This window comes from Coturnix japonica, chromosome 1, assembly GCF_054131305.1.
Source record: "Coturnix japonica strain WE chromosome 1, WE-NBRP24, whole genome shotgun sequence".
Taxonomy (NCBI): domain Eukaryota; kingdom Metazoa; phylum Chordata; class Aves; order Galliformes; family Phasianidae; genus Coturnix; species Coturnix japonica.
Window position 1 is genome coordinate 117363499 of NC_140663.1, and position 6213 is coordinate 117369711.

Consider the following 6213-nt stretch of genomic DNA (forward strand, 5'->3'; position numbering starts at 1 on the left):
AACATTTAAAACATCAAGGAACTTAGTTAAATTCAAGTACATAAACTGCAGATTTTCTACGTTTATTGAAACTGGTGAAGTTTCTTGACGAGCACAGTGAATGTAGTTAAAACGTATGTGTTGTCTCTTGAAAAGATGTTAAAAAACCAAACTGAAGCTTCTGGAAAAACAGTCAGCATCTGGTTTGATCTTAAAGTGGACAGTATAAATTTTCCTGGAAACTCTAGGCATGTTGATAAATTATCTGTCTGGAAAAGATATCACCACTGATTCTTATAAAAAATCAATCACTCTTTTTGTTACACAGGTTCGGATATTTTCACATGAAATGGTTCTTATGTGCAGAAATGGTAACACCCACACAACCAAGTTTTGCCAAGTGGGTTGAGCCTCAGAAGTATGGGAACTCCTGTCCACATACATAGCTGATATATGAGAATCATATGCTTACACCTCTTACAAAAACATGGAGAATTTATTCAGGCCATTTTTCTTAGAGATCCTGTCTTGTTCCAGCAGTTCTCTGAGTCAGTAACATTCTGCTACACCTTCAGGGATCTGGAATTTGTCTGGAGAGAGAAAGCCAAGACAGAAATGATTGCCTTATTGCACCATGAGTACTGTGCCAAAATATTATCAGATGCATCACATCTTCTAACAGTTTTCATCCACAAATTCTAAATGACCAAAGGAACATTTTCTGTTACTTGTTTGCTTGTTTCCTTTACAGTTTAATATTTTTTATTTTATTTTTTTTCCTTTATTTCCTATCTTTCTAATAAGTAATGATACTGGGCTGTTTACATATCTACTGAAAAGACAGAAAATTAACAAGTTTTCAAATTCCAAATTTATGCAATTGTACCAGTAATTTTAAAAAGGTGATCTGCAAATGTAAGAAGATATAAAGTGACGGCATCTTCTTCCTACTTGGCTAGGATTCAAGCTTAGGATTCTTGAGTTCACCTGTAGTAAGTGAAGACATCACTAACACCCAAAACATGGCAAGGAGTTGAATGACTTAGACAGCTTTGTACTGAGAAGAAACCTCTGGAAATGTTTTCATATGGATTTGGCATCTATATGAAAACAAAAAGGATAAAACAAAAATCCAGCTAGAACTAAGCTTCAATATATTTTGATCTATAATTATGCTTTCAACTCAGGCTTATTTCCATGACAAAGTGATGCCATGAACTATACTTAAAATAAATAAATAAATAAATAAATAAATAATTGATCTATTTAAAGATTTACTTTGAAAAAAAATGAGGTCAGAATATAGAACTATGAGATTTTTTTTCTTTCTGGAATAAACTGTAGTTATAGTATTTTATTTTCTATATTACCAGGAAGGAAGGAAGGAAGGAAGGAAGGAAGGAAGGAAGGAAGGAAGGAAGGAAGGAAGGAAGGAAGGAAAGAAGGAAGGGAGGGAGGGAGGGAGGAAGGAAGGAAGAAAGGGAGGAAGGGAGGGAGGAAGGAAGGAAGAAAGGGAGGAAGGGAGGGAGGAAGGAAGAAAGGGAGGAAGGGAGGAAGGGAATAAGAAAGAAAGAAAGAAAGAAAGAAAGAAAGAAAGAAAGAAAGAAAGAAAGAAAGAAAGAAAGAAAGAAAGAAAGAAAGAAAGAAAGAAAGAAAGAAAGAAAGAAAGAAAGAAAGAAAGAAAGAAAGAAAGAAAGAAAGAAAGAAAGAAAGAAAGAAAGAAAGAAAGAGGGAAAAAAGTTCTTATACAAGAGAATGTATTTTTATGACAAATGCTGTCTTATTACTAAATTTCTGAATAGAATCTTTCTAGATATGAACGGGAGAAATATGGAAACTCAGAAACTCTTTGAGACCTTGCTACTGTAAGACACTGAAGAAAAGAAACAAATGCCAGACGCCAGCAGTCACATTGTTTTTTTCCAGTACTCCTCTCCTTCAGCTATGGGACCAAACCCAAATCTGTTAAAGAAATCATTCAGTAAACACCCTTCACAGTGAACAGCAGGGTTACTTTCAAGACTGCATCTTGTGTTAGAATTAAGCAGTTAAATAAATTTCTAAAAGTGGCATGAATCATGAATTGAAGGTATCTTCCTTCTCTGTTAATGACCAGTTGACTCACTGATTTATTGTTCAATCTGGATTCAGGTTTGGACTGAGTTGCAGCAGTGGTGGTTGTTCATTTATGTTGCTTTTTTGTTCCTCTTATTTTTCTGATCATGTCTTGTCCCTTCCTCTCCCTACTGTGGCCACAAGAAAGCAGTTAATTGGTTTGAAGAGATTACTTGACTTAATTGGTCCTTTGTTTGTTTGTTTGTATTTGTTCTAAGTCTTGCTTTATTTATGAGCTTTTTACTTTTTACCTTCTACTTCAGAATTCTTTTCACTTTACCTGCTGGAATTTGTTTACAATTACTTATTTCTTCATCACTTGGAACAAATACAATTACTGGCTTCTTACAAACTTCAGGTTTCTCTGAAGCCTGTTATTTAACTATGGTTTGGAACAAGAGAACCCAGCAGAGGTCTGCCTTGTTGGCAGAGACCTGACAGAACACTATTTTGTAAAATGATCTTCTGCATAAAACTACATGCTGTTCCAGCTGGCTTTTCTGACTGTGTCTATATGGAAAGGTGAAGGAGAGGGTCTGAGAACAGGCGTGCAGTTTCCAAGCCTTGCACATACTACTGGTGAGCATTTGGCTGTGCCTGCGTCTCAGTTTCCCTGCTACTCTTCCTATCTGCCAATGATTATTTTAGATCATTCGCATGTCTCTACAGAACTCATGAATTATACAGAGCACATTTAAAGCACTGAGAGAAGCTGAGGAGTTGCTAGCTTTGAAGAAGCTGGGCAATATGAAATGGTTATATGCAGTAGGAGTACCTAATCTTGCTGAAGGAGGCAGAGGGCCCTCAGTATCACCTGAAGTTCTCTCCAGCACAGCATATTATTATTATTTCATGATATGTCTGGCTGTCTGGCGGCATGCTAAAAGTATTGGAGTCTGGCTTCTGGAAGGGGGACAAAGTGCTCTTTTAGTGCAGTCTGCAAATTCACAAAGTGGCTCTTGATGAACCTGGATTAAATTTGACACAAAACTGTAAACAGACTCAAGGAATTTTAGTTTCCTACAGATCAGGGTATCTGTCAGGAAAAGGCAGAGCTGTATGTTGTACAGACTCGTGAGTTAGGCTGGAACATACCCAGGCAGCACCTGGGGGAGAATTAACCTAGAGAAAAATCAGAAAGATGATTTCACTTCATCAATATAACTGCCTATTTTCAAATGCCTGCTGTGCTGCTATAGGACCATATGACATATTTGGTACTTAGAGAATGTGCAATAACTGACTTAAGAGAAATAATGAGATTACCCTTTAGAAGCGTGGATGTGAAACATACATATTTTTAACAACAACAAAAAAAAAAAAATAAAAGACTTTTTTTTTTTTTTTAAGAATAAACTTATCTTAATTGTTCTCCATCTTCTCAGTGACAATAATAATAATAATAATAATGATAAAAGGTTATAACTGCTGTGTGGAGTTGCTATATTATAGAATCATAGAATCATAAAATGGCTTGGGTTGAAAGGGATTTCAAGGATCATAAAGTTCCAACCCCCCTGCTGCAGGCATCACCAGTAATCTCCACATATAATACTAGACCATGCTGCCAAAGGCCCCATCCAACCTGGCCTTGAACACCTCCAGGGATGGGGCATCCACAGCCTCCCTGGGCAGCCTGTGCCAGCACCTCACCACTCTCTTGGTAAAGAAATGTCATCCAAAAAAAAAGCATATGGTGGCTAATTTGCATGACGATTAACATAGTATTAAAACTGATATGTTTTGAACAATCAAGCTCCATACTAAAACAGGTGTACCTAATCTATTAGCATAACTGAAGCCCTAACTGTACATGTTCCGTATTGCAGAGGTAGACTCTGGATTATTGTAATTATATATGTTTACAAATATGCACACACATGCACATAAATATTTGCCTGTCTGAAAATGTAGTCTGTGTACTTACCAAATTGGATTCTGTGGATTTCACTGCCTTTAAACTGAGATCTTCAGCTGAGAAGTACTGCATACTAAGAATAGTTTGCTATAGACATTTCTTGCCTTTGACAGCAGCTGCTGTCATGTCATCAACCAGATTGTTTTCATAGAATCATAGAATCATAGTATCATAGAACTGCCTGGGTTGAAAAGGACTACAATGATCATCCAGTTTAATCCCCTGCTATGTGCAGGGTCACCAGCCATCAGACCAGACTGCCCAGAGCCACAAACAGGTTGGCCTTGAATGCCTCAAGAGATAAGGCATCCACAACCTCCTTGGGGAGTCTGTTACACCACATCACTGCACTCTGTGTGAATTCAGAACCAGTGAAGATGACAAAGTGCAGCGCGAGTACATTTTGCTGCTTTGGTAAAGGCAGTATGTGTTGCACATATAGGAATGGGCTCTATGAGATTTTGCTTGCACTCTGACTTACACTGAATGATAGTGATTATAAATTTCTTCTCACTGTATTACACATGAATTAACTCTGCAGATTCAGTGCTAGCTGGGTGGGCCATTACACACAGATACCTGAGGCAATGCACTTCTGTAAAAAGTAGTGGAAATGGCATTGTCTTAGAAATTTACCTGGCTCCAATTCTCTTAAAATGCCTGGTAAGGATTTATACCCATCTGCTGCACTGTAATACAGTACAGGTGTTAATGATACTTGGAGAAAATGACAAAGAATTAGCTAATAGAAAATCCCTCTAGAGATGTTTCAAATAAGCATTTTGGACAGCTATTCATTTGATTCTCCGTTAATGTACACCTGGAATAGCCATTACGCTGCTTAGCAGGAAGTTCACTGTTCTCCTGTCATGATTTATTGGTGTCTGACACCTCCTGCTTGTTCATTTTATGTCATAGTTCCATAAAATGGAAAGCGGTGAAGGACAGGCCTTTGTGTTTTCATTTGCTAACACTGAAGACTTTACTGTATTTTGAAGGGGGAAAAAAAACACATAACACAAAAGAAAAACCTCCAATTGAATCGATATAAGCCCTCTCAACCTGAGTTGAGATGGTAATTTAACATATATATATTTCCTGTTTTTAAACCACTGTTTCTGTATTTTTAGATGTGGGACAAACAATTTGTACAGAGGTCATGTTGTGGAAGTCTGGTCTAATAAAAAAAGTAGTAATTTATCTTTCTAAAATCTACACTTTTGAAACCTAAAACTACAGTGGAAAATTATTTGCATGAAAGTCTCCAGATTCAAAGGTCTGTGTTACTGGTAACAGCAGACACTTTCTAGTGGACAACAACAGCCACACCCAGACACTTTGGAGCAAGCTATTTTTTCAGATTTAGCTCACTAAAAATAATTGAATTTCCATTCAGGGATGCCAGAAACACTTTCCATGTCTCCTAAATACTGTAAGAGAGCAGTTTTGAGTTATGTGTCTCAGTACACAGAAGAAATATGCTTACCCACAAAGTTTCTGAATCTTAGCTTTTACTATGTTAATTTGTCTTTTATTGGAAGGTACTTGGTTCTAAGCAATTCTCAGTGTGAGTTTCATGAAAGGTGTATTCAAGGCCTGTTTTGTTGCCTTCCTTAAATAAGTTTGGATGCCAGCTGTGGAACTGTTTCTGCAAATAGTTCTAAGTATCCACTGCAGGGTCCATGGTGAGGTTTTTGAACAAATGGTGATTATCGTTTCAAAAGTGTTGCATAATTTTTGGACTTTCCTCTTGGTGAGGTGGAGAGTGACATAAATGGATGTGTACATCAGAAAGCAGTTATGAACAGACTTCTGACATTTCTTTCCTCTATACAGTGGAGACGTTCACTTACTCATGTGGGCAGGGGGTGGGAGAGAGTGCAAGCAGGATATGGCAGGAGGTGGGGGATAGGGGGATAAATGCCATGTGATGTTCAAGCCCACCATACAGCACTGGGACATCCCTTCTGCTCTTGGAGCATGGCACTGCCATGGCCACCAATAGGCTTCCAGGCACTGTCTGAGCATTCTTGAAGTAAAGCACTACAACAGATGTGCATCTGCTGTGAATGTCATGGCACTAACATATTTGGGATTGCCAGTAGCTCAGACTGCAGCAAAAATACAGTAAAGACGTGCCACTTAGAAAGCACCAACAAGTAACATTCCAACATCCTCTCTGCAAATGAGATTTGCAGTGG

The 6213-nt window shown here is 37.8% G+C and overlaps 1 long non-coding RNA gene across 1 annotated transcript; it reads right to left on the reverse strand.

Annotated features, from left to right (window-relative positions):
• Positions 1 to 456: 456 nt before the first annotated feature.
• LOC107306156 (uncharacterized) lies at positions 457 to 4139 on the reverse strand. The gene is made up of 2 exons (XR_001552026.3): positions 4022 to 4139; positions 457 to 569 (listed from the first exon to the last, which is right to left on the reverse strand). It is a non-coding gene; the product is annotated as an uncharacterized LOC107306156 (long non-coding RNA).
• Between the last annotated feature and the right edge of the window lie 2074 nt (positions 4140 to 6213).